This window comes from Ascaphus truei, chromosome 3, assembly GCF_040206685.1.
Source record: "Ascaphus truei isolate aAscTru1 chromosome 3, aAscTru1.hap1, whole genome shotgun sequence".
Lineage (NCBI taxonomy): Eukaryota > Metazoa > Chordata > Amphibia > Anura > Ascaphidae > Ascaphus > Ascaphus truei.
The window spans coordinates 187,038,510-187,051,442 of record NC_134485.1 but is presented as its reverse complement, the minus strand read 5'-3'; the positions used below and the strand labels follow the sequence as shown (position 1 = coordinate 187,051,442).

General features: G+C 40.9%; 1 protein-coding gene across 5 annotated transcripts in view; it reads right to left on the bottom strand.

The window, feature by feature from the left end:
• SCML2 (Scm polycomb group protein like 2) overlaps positions 1–12,933 on the bottom strand; it is a 136,640-nt gene that overhangs the window by 99,711 nt on the left and 23,996 nt on the right. The gene's annotated exons all lie outside the window — the stretch shown is intronic.

The window sequence follows — 12,933 nt, the reverse complement described above, 5'->3', positions numbered from 1 at the left end:
ACTGGGGCCGTAGCCTTAGGGAGTCTAGAGCAGATGGAATCAATAAAGGTGCAGTCCCACTTGGGGCCAGTGTGAACTAGCTGTGATAATTGTACTAGCTGAAAACCAAGTCTGAGTCTTCCTTTTAATATGCAGGCATTTTTCATAGATTGAAAACAGTCCTTTGTTTTTCAAGGGGGTGGGGGACTCTGAACAGAGGTGAAAGAGTCTTGTTTACCAGTAGTCCGATTTATAGATACCCATTCCATGTGTGAGAGTCAAATTTCTACAGGAGACAATGACGAGATAAAGGAAAAGGTAGTAAAACCACTAAACTTCAGGTTACATCGTTGACAAGCACGGCAACATCAAAACCAAGATGTATTTTTGAAAGTTTGAAGAAAAAAAAGGCATTAAATACTCAAAACATATTAATCAAATCGGAGTTGAAGTTGGCTGTGTGTGGGATTTTAACTAGTTTCTATAAAAGAGTCTCCAACACTGGACATACACATCAAACTGTCCATTCTAATACAGCAAAATCCTTAAGTGAGAAGCCTCAGCTTTGTGGAAATACTGGTCTAAAAAGAATTATTTTCCTAAGGGCTAAGAAGGCTTCTGTTTCGATTTAAGGTACATTCCCACATAGCCGGCATGTTACTCGATTGACAACACAGAAATGTGTTCTTTACGCTTATTCCACCCAGCCCTCAACAGCGAACCAATCAAGATATGGGGAGGTGGGACTCTGACTGTACAAGTACAGTACTTGCCAACATCACACAAAAGAGATTAGCCAGAGGAAATCAAAAATAATCAAAACAGTATACATACAATACCATTTAGGTCTCCTGGGTTTTTTAGCTATACTTTGAGATTTCTGTAACAGAAAACTACGCATTGGTGGAAATAACTAAGGGCCAGATTCACAAAGCACTGTTGTTGCCTAAAACAGTAGCCTACGTTATTTTCCCTAAAGTTAACACATACCCACAAAGTTAAACTCTATGCAAAAACAATGGGCGTAGGATGGCTCATTAGCATAGGCTTAACATCACGCTATTGTAGCACATTGCATTAGCTTCCCAAAACATGTCTGAACCTTACTTCCATGCAGACCCTGAAATAAGCATTTAGGTAAAGTTAAAAAAACGCTGTTAGGTAAATCATGCGCAATTATGTTTACACCCGTCCAGACCTTGCAAAAGCCTTATTGCAGGGTCTGGGTAACGCACCATCCAGCTTTAAGGTCCATTTTAAAACGCACCTCTAATGAAGCATTTGGGTAGCTCTGTTGCTGATACTATACATCTCATACGCATTTACCATGACACCTTGCAGACGCACTTACCAGAACACCCCCTACTGTCTCTGTAAGTTCTCCTAACTTACCACTTAGGCCGCGGGCATAGTAAACAAATAGCGTGCTGAGGCGTGCTGAGCCAGCACACTTACCTCCTGCATCTTGTATGTGTGTGGCTTCAGCGGGCTCGTGCGAGGGCGTGCTGAAATCGCAGCCGACATATTAAATTAAGATTTCATGCTTTCCGGAGCGGAGGGCCGGTCACGTGACCGCAAACATCCAATGGGAACGAGGGACTAGCCCCGCCTCCGGTCAGCCTACGCCCCGCAAGCGCGCTCACTGCCTCGTCTGCCAGGACGCAAAAAAGCACCAACTTGAGCAGGCGAGCATGAGCAGGAGCACGGCTCAGCACGGCCTGAGGCACCATGCCCGCAGCCTTAGATTGGAAGCTCTTCAGGGTAGGGACTCGTTTTCTTAACGTCTAGTTTTATGTAAGAAGTGCTTAATCCTATTATGTGACATGTATCACTGCTGTAAAGCGCCATGTACATGGCTGGCACTATATAAATAAAGCTATACATACATGTTTACGTATAAACTAACATAGCATGAAATTCCTGCACTTACCTTAACAGACTTTTGTGAATATGTGCAGTTAGTGATGAGGTACAAAGAGTTCCCTTAATGGCCGTTATAGTTAACGCAATGCTCTTTCCGGGAGAAAACATGACACAACATTACGTTGTGAGCCTTAGAAGATATGTGGAAATGCTTAATTTAACCTCTGTTAACGTCACTTAACTGAACTTTTTGGCTTTGGCCCAAAGCAGCTTGGGGCCATATTCACTAAAGGGTGCTAAGTTTTAGCACGCCTTAACTCCCATTCTAATTAAATAATCCCATTTGAATTACTAGAAGTTAAGGCGTGCTAAACCGTAGCACCCTTTATGGAATCTGGGCCTACGTTTTCTGTGCCACCACAAAAAAAACCTGACAATTTTCTCAAACGTGTGTTTAACAGCACATTAGTGAACAGATATCCTCTGAGGATTTCAAATCAGTTTTGCAGTCTGATTAAGGGCCCCATTATCTATTTTTGCTGCAAACAGCATGTATAGCGACTTCAGACTATATAGAATTACCACCCTAATGATAAATCTAAGAAAGCATTGATATTTGTATGTAATTATAAATACCCGCACACATATACATACAGTAGTTGGTTTCTTGCCCTTTTCATGCAGATTAGATATTTACGATGCGGAAAATAGGACGAGAATTGATGCAATGTGGCCACCTACAGTATGGACTTCATAACGTGACTCGAAATTTGCTCCATTGAGATTAATAGTTCAGTCACGTAAAAATGATCAAATAACAAAAGGCAAAGCAAAAGCACTTATTTATTGTGCACTCAGAGCCTAAACTGCACATTCTCAAATATTTATATGGCGACAGGCCATTCCAAAATATTCAGATCTAAAATACAGAAACATGATGAATGCAATTAAAGATCAATATAATGAGTAAAAGGTTTTTAAAGATTTTAATGTCATCTTAAAACCAATCTAAATGTAGTCTATACATTACTAAAATAATGATCACTGCATCAATAAAGGTGGATACTACTTTAGTACACTTTTCATTAGTGCTGTGCTACAAGTTTAAATATTTAAGTAGACCTACTGACAAAACCAAACAGTTAAATTGCATGACTGCCAGCCAAAATTTATAGACAAAGGTAACAATGTGAACATCTGATTTCTCTCATTTAGCTCTCCAGTAAAAGGAAGAGGAAACAGCCTTTTACTGCTAACAAAAGCCAGTGAACTATAACAAATTGCTGCCATAAATGAATAGAAGAAGCAGCCCAGATCAGTACCGTGCTTTTACACATTTTAAAGGCCCAATAAAACTCACACAACGCTCTTCATACAATCACAGTCATTGCTCTTAGCTTTTAAATGGAAGGATACACACAGTAAAGTGGGAGCGTTCAGCTATGCAACAATCGCCGGTTCCCATGTTTGTTTCATTATTTAATGTCGCATCTGTGCTGATCGCCATTTTTTTAACGTAATTTAACCGATTTTCTCTTGTCTTTCACAACGCTGTTTTTATTTTTCAAAGCTGACCTTCATTTATATGCAATGTTTGGGGAAAGGGAAGGGGATGAGGGACCCTCGCATCAGCCTATCATAAAACGAAATAAACAACGGTGCAATAAGGGGAGAGAACAGGATAATTGTGAGGAAACAAAGACACCCTCAGGTCAGCACTCGTTGTGGGTGATAGTGAAATGGTGATAGATTTAAAATTAAAATACTTTAATTCTATTGGTTAAAATAAATGTCAAAATCGTTGAAATCAATAAACAACTGACAGTGGTAAAACAACACACATAACAGACAAAATTACAAAATACTATAGCTGAAATCAGGGGGAAGGAAAGGTAGTGATCCTACCTGTCTGCTAATTAGCAGTAATGGACAGTCAACGACTGAATAGTCAGACCCCTGGTTCAGCAATAACAAGGTTTAAAAAGCCTGTAACATAAATACAGGTAACGGTGGACTGGTCATGCACAAATATATGCCAAAGAGGTTATACAAAATGTAATGCAATAAAGTGAGAGCTCACTATTAATAATACAGCTGCAGTGCCCTGAATTGTAAAACTGGCTTGGTAATGAAAAAGGTCCCCACTAAAGGGTTAAGGTAACCTAACTTGGGCTAAATGAGGTGGTAGTACGAATGTTAATGAACAGTGCACATCAGAGCTCACAAAATGTGATACTTAGCTCTGGGGCACGGATCTAGTCCGTATCCAGTTATAGCCCCCTAGTTCAAATGTGCCAATGACTACCACTTAAGTGAGACCTAAACATATATGCAACATAGTAGCAATTATCACACTATATACAAATCTCTATATTGATCAAAGCTGCTGATAGCTAGAAGCACAAGAGCTTACAAAATGTAATATTCAGCTCTGGGGCACGGTTCTAGTCCGTATCAATTTATAGCCCCCTAAATCAAAATGTGCCAATATAGCTTGTACAATTGTAGATAGCAAAGTGAGCAAACACATATAATGAGCTGAGGGGGAGGGAAGAGACATAAATGATGTAGCAATGATATATAACACACATATACTTGAGTATACAAGTTAGCAGCTAAGTGCCGATACATGCTAGAAGGGACACAAGCTCCATACGCAGCTTAGAATTCAAATTGTGTATTATGCCTTTGCCTGCTGGGTTATAGAGGAGGTACATTTACCACACCAGCGGCAATTTACTGCGCAAAGCCCTGACGAGGGCTGAATACATTTGATAGTGACACAGGTTGTTTGAAATTACTCTACCCTGTATACTCAAGTATATGTGTGTTATATATCATTGCTACATCATTTATGTCTCTTCCCTCCCCCTCAGCTCATTATATGTGTTTGCTCACTTTGCTATCTACAATTGTACAAGCTATATTGGCACATTTTGATTTAGGGGGCTATAAATTGATACGGACTAGAACCGTGCCCCAGAGCTGAATATTACATTTTGTAAGCTCTTGTGCTTCTAGCTATCAGCAGCTTTGATCAATATAGAGATTTGTATATAGTGTGATAATTGCTACTATGTTGCATATATGTTTAGGTCTCACTTAAGTGGTAGTCATTGGCACATTTGAACTAGGGGGCTATAACTGGATACGGACTAGATCCGTGCCCCAGAGCTAAGTATCACATTTTGTGAGCTCTGATGTGCACTGTTCATTAACATTCGTACTACCACCTCATTTAGCCCAAGTTAGGTTACCTTAACCCTTTAGTGGGGACCTTTTTCATTACCAAGCCAGTTTTACAATTCAGGGCACTGCAGCTGTATTATTAATAGTGAGCTCTCACTTTATTGCATTACATTTTGTATAACCTCTTTGGCATATATTTGTGCATGACCAGTCCACCGTTACCTGTATTTATGTTACAGGCTTTTTAAACCTTGTTATTGCTGAACCAGGGGTCTGACTATTCAGTCGTTGACTGTCCATTACTGCTAATTAGCAGACAGGTAGGATCACTACCTTTCCTTCCCCCTGATTTCAGCTATAGTATTTTGTAATTTTGTCTGTTATGTGTGTTGTTTTACCACTGTCAGTTGTTTATTGATTTCAACGATTTTGACATTTATTTTAACCAATAGAATTAAAGTATTTTAATTTTAAATCTATCACCATTTCACTATCACCCACAACGAGTGCTGACCTGAGGGTGTCTTTGTTTCCTCACAATTATCCACTTCATTTATATGCCAAAGCCTTTGTTATCCTTAATTTAGATTGTAAGCTCTTCAGGGCACAGACTCACTCTCACATTCTTTACATGTTAGGTCAATAACTCACCTTTGTATTGACCGTATCCTGTTTTGGTCAAAGGCCGGGAATCATGAAGCCGCGACGAAGTACATCGCGTCCGATCTGGCGATGTGTGCGATTTGGGTCAATGGCCGTTACTGCAAGATCAGGGACGATATCCCTCATCAAAGCTTCATGACTCCTGGCACAATGTGCATCTCGTATTGTATAACGAAGTAAAGTCCAGCGCTATACAAAAGTACAGGGGGGGTGGGGGAGAGGAAACATACTGGGTGGTTTTGCCGGATATAACTACTTTGGATCACATTGAATTAGCTCTTGGAGAAAGGTCTTTGGGGCAGGCTCTCCTTTTGCCTCATCATTTACTTGCTGCTCTAACCCCCATTGTTTGTACTTTATTTCCCCTGTATTGTAGGTTTGTAAAGCAATGTTGATGCTATATAAAATTAAACTTGCATACTCGGGCAGTATTTCTCAACCAGGGCAGTCACCCAAGGGTGTTTCAATCTAAAATTGGGGGTTCTCATGAGGAAAAAAAGTGATCAATTGAAAATACATTTAATGTGTTCTTCATTTTCAATTGCTTTAAAATTCAAAATGAAGCATTAACAATTTTCAGATATATTAACAATGTCATTGGTAATTGTCTTTACAATAACACTAATGTAAAATTTAGCAAGGATTATATTCCCAGGACATACTTAAAGACAAGATTTTGTCTAAGTGGGGGTTATTCGTTTAACTGTGATAGTGCCGGTCTGGGCACGATTGCACAGAAACTCCCATTTACTTCAATGCGAGTGGTCATGCCGTAGTGCCCAATTGGTACAGCTGCAGTTCAATGAATGACCCCCAATGTACCCTTCTTGTTAAAACCTTTTCTAAAATAAATTTAGTTTCTATTTTCCGTGCAAACTGGTTTTATATGAACGTTAATGACCTGCACCAATTGGTTGCCTCCCCAAAATTTGAACATGTAGGTAAACATTTTAAATGGGGGGGGGGGGGGGGGGGAAATAAGAAGAAAAAAGTCTAAACTGGACCTTTACATGTCAATTCTCATCTGTAACACAAATCCAAGTGTTATTTCATTGACTAGAAATGCATTTAATTTGTTCTTAAGGAATTTTCATGATCCTGCTAGATCTAACAAGCAACAACTTAATTATTATTATTATTAGAAAGTAAACCTTTATGCTGCCAGAAGAACCTACAGAACTCAGCCGGCAGCGTATGGGTTCAAAATGATCCATGCAGCCACAATTTTAGCGATATAGGGAGAAGGAGTGACTTAGCTTTTTCGTACACTTTATTTTAATTTGGATATTAATAAAATATATTATATATATATATATATATTAATAGAATTCATATACTAATGTTGGTAACTGAGTGCTCTCTTAGCTGAATTCTTTCTTCTCTGGTAGCTTATTAAGTCACTTTATCTCCGTGCCTCCGGCACCAAAAACATAGATTGTAAACTCCACGGGGCAGGGACTGTGCAAAATGTCTCTGTAAAGCGCAAAGTAAAACTAGCAGCGCTATACAAGAACAATTATTATTATAATTATGTAGAGTCCAAGCGAAGCCTGACGGCATTAGTCTTGCATCTCGCTTACCTGTAAATAGAAGCTGCTGCCTGGTGCCCCATTGTCTGCAGAGGTGCAGCAGAATCTGAAAGTGATCACCAGCCGCCACACCAAGTGCTTGTGATCTTAAAAACGGTCATTTCATCCCCAAGCAAGGGGTGATTTCAGAAATGTAATGTAAAAAAATAAAGGGCAACTTGCATTGAATGGAGTTACATAAAGTTTAGGACGGTGTCTATTTTAGGCTGAAATACATCCTTGTTTGCAGGCTGTCCCACAAGTTACAGACAATGTGTGATCTGCGTTGGCAGGCAAAGATCCCTTTCCCCAGAAAACCATGGTCATTTTCCAGATTCCCAGCCAGGTGATGTCGCCAGCCTGCAAAGAATCCCATCTGTGGGAGATGAAAGAACGGCTAACTCCCCCTCCCCTGCCCATCTGTGTTTTACTACTGCCTCCATCGATTGTAGTCTGGGACACCATAAAGTTCATTTACGAGCTGAAATCTGGGCCGTTAAAGATGAAACAGCCAAAGCTGCCAGCTCCAGAGGTGTATCTTGTCCGGAGATCCTCCCAAAAACATGAAGCCCACTGTTGCAAAGGCAAATGGGAACAGCTGCCTACTTTTAAAGATGTAGTCCTATTTAGATATTCCAAAATACAGATTTCTATTTACAACCTGCTTTGTCTCTGATCATAGGGAGGGGGGTGGTGTGTGTGTGTGTGTGTGTGTGTGTGTGTGTGTGTGTGTGTGTGTGTGTGTGTGTGTGTGTGTGTGTGTGTGTGTGTGTGTGTGTGTGTGTGTGTGTGTGTGTGTGTGTGTGTGTGTGTGTGTGTGTGTGTGTGTGTGTGTGTGTGTGTATTTTGTTTTGCAACAAAACCGACTTTTTTTATTCTAATTTGTTGTAAAACCAGTTGACATTTTTCTGAAATATATGGGAGATAAAAAAAAGAAAAAAATACATTTTGCATGGCCACTTTAACCTCCTCCTTGCTGGAGGGCCTACAATTCATTGCACTGTAGGCTCTCAGCAAGCGAAAGGGAGAATTGTAAATGTATTTTTATTTATTTTTTAAGCTGCCTGATCAGAACAAATTCAGAATTGCTGATGAATGTTATGTTCAGATAAAAAAATTCTCATTAATTAGCATATATTGTATATTCAGTAATATTTGTAATTGTGGTTCAAAATTGCATGTTTTTTTCTCAAAGGTACATATGTACGTATGGTGTCCCAAACTACATACATACCCTAAGCAACAAGCATATGAAAATGAACACATCTTTAGCAAATCCTGCCACAGACATTGCTCATCATAATGGATCACAAGGTTAACGCGGCGGAAAGTGAAGCCAATTTAACTTGGGCAGCATTGGTCGTCAGGTCAATGGTATTGGTACATAACTTGAACTCTTGGCCTGCACATTCATGGCCAACTCATCAAAAAATACCCTTATTAGAAAAAAGCCAATGTCCCTCAATTTCCATGCTCATGTCAAAGCCAACATGCCAGTTTCTAACAGGTTTGTTTTTTAAACCCCTAATTAATTGTACTGCATCTAATCTAGCCTAACCAGTTCCTAGTCCTAGACAAGAGGAAAACCCCTGAAACATCACATTTCTGACTTTCAAAATGAAAAAAAAAAAAAACCCAGGGAAAGATCTTGGGACAAAATGACCGTCTGAGCAGCTAACACACTAATTTAGCAAAAGTGAAGAGAAAAGAGAAAGAAAAAAATCATCTCCAAAGAATTAGTACAAAGGCTACTTACAATATCTTGATGAAGACTTTCGGCCTGTAATATAGTGGCGCGCACACGCAGTTATAGTTAGTTGGCTGTGGTTAGCCAGCTATTGTATGCTAGGGCCGCGCGCACGGCAGTGTATATATATATATTTTATATATATATAAAAACACATAAAAAACAGGCGCACTCATAGCGTAAAAAGGTATAACACTATATTTATGGAGTCAAGGATTTAAAAATGCACACTCACAAACACAGCTTAATAAAAAGCATTTTTGAGTAAAACTCAGCCAGCCAGACGCAGGAACCCGGTAACGGATAACTTCAGTGTAGTGTCCGGTGTAGATACACTGCAGCAGCCTCTGTGAACGCCTCCGGAGCCCGGGGAGCACGAGGGACGCCGCCTTCCTCTCAATCCGGCGTCACACAGTGAGTTCTCAGCTCCAGGTACCGCGAGAACTCAGTGACGTCAGTGGATTCAACCGGAGAAAGTTCCCATGAAAACAACGGGTGGACAGCTGAGAGTAATACTTCCAAAGAAGCAATAAAATGCTGTAGCAAGCCAGTGAGTGGAAATATAATAAAACTGGGCAATACACCTCCACAAAACACTCTCTACGCGTTTCGTCTCAAAGAGACTTCATCAGGAGAATATATACACACATACACACACACACACACACACTCACACAGTACCTTCCAAGCCTGCCGCTCACAGCAGCACGGACCGTACACACAAAAAGTGTGCGTCACGTGCACGAGCGTTCGCACAGGCGCGCGCGCACCCACTATATTACGGGCCTTAGATGATGATTCCGTTTGGACATGAAATTGTTGCCTGTTTTTGCCACTTTCAGCAATAAATCATGTAAAGTCTTTTCATCAAGATGTAGGTAAATATCTAGGTGTCCAAATAACTAAGGATTATTCTACATTATACACTACAAATGTTAAACTTTTTTTCAACCAGATAAAAAAACCTGGCCACCTGGAATTCACATTTAAGTTCTTGGTTGGTCAATCACATGATCTCACTGTTTGATGGTTGGTGCTTACACCAATCCCTTACACAGGGCACTATCTCCACACTATACAAGGGGTGTGTGCGTGAATTTCAGGGGTGGGGGGGGGGGCATGGAGGAGGGGGTGCAATGGTTACAGAGGCCCCGTGCTCCCCGAAGGCATTTAAAGTAAATGCTGGGGATCGCGTGAGGCCTGTGTAACTTCACTTACCTTGTCTTGATGGCAACCCGACATCAAATGATGCCGCCGGGTCAAGTGACGTTGCGTTGCCATGGCAACGTGATGTCACATTACCCCACAGCATCATTTAACACCGGAGCCAAGCAGGGGGGGCGAGCAGGCAGGGGGGCGCAGGAAGAAAACTCCCCGCTTTCCAGAGCGCAGGGCCGATCACGTGAGCGGTTCGCCCATTGAGGGCGAACCAGCTCCGTGACGTCACTGGCCCGCCCCAAGCTCGCGCCCCCTGACGGCGCGCAGGGAAAGCACCCGCAAGGCCAGGGAAAGCACCTGCTTTCCCTGAGCCTCAGCGCGCCAGCGGGGAGCTTGGCCGAGACCTAAGATTAGATACATTGTAAGGAGCCCCAACCCTCTCTAATAGCACATCTGAGATCAGATGCATTGTAAATTGTTCACATTTCCTGAAAATTGCAGGGAACGCTTTAGGGCTGCACAGGGAACCCATGGGCTCCTAGGAACCATATTTCATATTGTTTGTTCAGAGTTTGTCCTCGGTTCTGGAAAATATGCATGTCAGACTGGGATACCTTTAATGGCCCAGACAGGAGAGCTCTTCATACATTAAATTATAGTGATAATTTCATAATTCTTGACAGATAGAAACAGTCTGTAGTAATGCACACGCTCTTTCCAAAACTATTGTTTTGGGGAGAAATTAAATAGTACTGTAGTTCTAAAGTCATTTTCAGGCCACTCCCTCAAAAGACGCACAAACACTTCCAAGAAGTGTGAAGGGCTTAAGGTGTAGCTCAGTGGAAATCTGCCTTTGAAGTGGATTTGAAATAGGTTCATCCGAGCATTGGTTCTCCTAGTGACCTCAGGCGTAGCTCTGTGTGGAAGGGACTCCTTGTGTCTGAAAACGTCTATGTATAGCGCTGCATAAGACCAACATATTATTAGAATTCACAATATTGCCAATTGCACATGTAACAGAAAGTTTATTTTTTTAAAGAAAAATGAGAAGGCAATATGGCACCCTATAAAATGTAAAAAAAAAAATAACTCCTTTAAATGGATGCATCGGCAACAAATTAGCATTTTAAAAATGAGTAAAGGGAAGTGCTGGTCACTAGAAGTTATCTATATGTATCAAGGCAAAGACCCGTGTACTTTGATGAATGCTGTTTTTGGCTTGTTGCTGTGTCAAATACAAGAGAAAATCAGTTCTCACATTAACCCTTTGAGTGCCGAAGGGGGGGGGGGGGGAAATCACAGGAACAGAGTGCCACAACCCCTCCGGCACAGTGTTGTCACGTGACTGCGCCAGCCATTTTCCAGGAAACAGAAAGAGAGTTCTCGTCCGTTCCTCTACTGGGCAGATCAGGTCCTGCGATCCATGGGAACGCAGAACGCGATCCAAGCAGGAAAAACAAACCTCTCTGGGCATGACGTAGTCACCACGTCATGTGGACCCCGAAGGGCCAATCCCCGCGATGTAGGGACGACATCCTGGGGCACCCAAAGGGTTAAAGCAGCAGTACGCTGGGATCGCCATTTTTATTATTTTTGTACTTACTTTAAGAGACCTCTTCTTGCCTTTCCAAAGAGCTTACATTTCTTTTTGTTATATAAATCTGCTGCTCCGTTCGCAAGATATAAGCTTTTGCAAATATTAACTGTCCTGGAGGTTAAAATAAAGCTCTCCCCAAAGTCTGGTGTAGTCCAACAGGTTGCAACCTCAAAAACGCTAAATATTAGAAAAATACTAATTTAAACACCACAAAAAAAAGGGGGGGGGGGGAAAGAGAGCAGGAAACTAACATTATAGGAGTTAAACTCACATGGGCTCCTGCTGAGCGGGTGCTGCTTTGAATGCGCTGCATTTGCATTTAAAACTAAAATTGTAGATGGAATTGCACATGCAAACTTCAGCCATAACGTGGCATTTTTATTTCCGTTTTAATGGGCTTTTGATGAGCTTAAGTAATAGTAAATGCCTAATTAATAAAGCACCTCACAGACTAGATCATATAAATAAAAAGGTTCCTTGGCGGTACAAAGGCAGAGAAACACTTCTATTCTGCAAATCACAAAAGAATGCTCAAAAAAGGACAAGATACAAGCACATTTCTTGACACATTTTTACATTAAAGATGCAGAATAAAAACGCCTCTCGTGTCAATTTAAACAAGAAGATTGATGGCCATAATACAAAAACACCCTTAGGAAGCAATGTCACCAGAAGCCTATATGAGTTTAACTTATATAATGTTTGTATATTGCCCACTGATAACGTCCTGACATTTTTTTCATCTCTAGCTTCTGGGCATGGTAAACTTTAGGCAGCAACGTGCTCCATTTTGACCTCTCAGACACTTATTTTAAATGCTAATCTCTCCTAAACAGAGAGACAGTTATGACAAATAAAAAAACAGCGTTGGAAAGGGTAAGAAGAGATCGCTGTTTTTTTTATTTTACTTAAGGGAAAAAAAAGAAAAAGGGAAGGCAATAGGTAGAGAAAATGCATATAAACAAATTCTCACAGTAAGCAAAAAGAGAAGGTATCGAAACTGACACCAAACTCAAGCTACCCAAGTTAACAAACAGAGCCACAAATAAACAACATACTTGCAAGTTTGAACTGTAAACAGACCACGATTAAGGTTTGGCCGATTAGAGGACTTTCAAAGCTGTAAAAGCTTCTTATTTGTGGATGTGGAAATGTTATCTTGGTTGCCA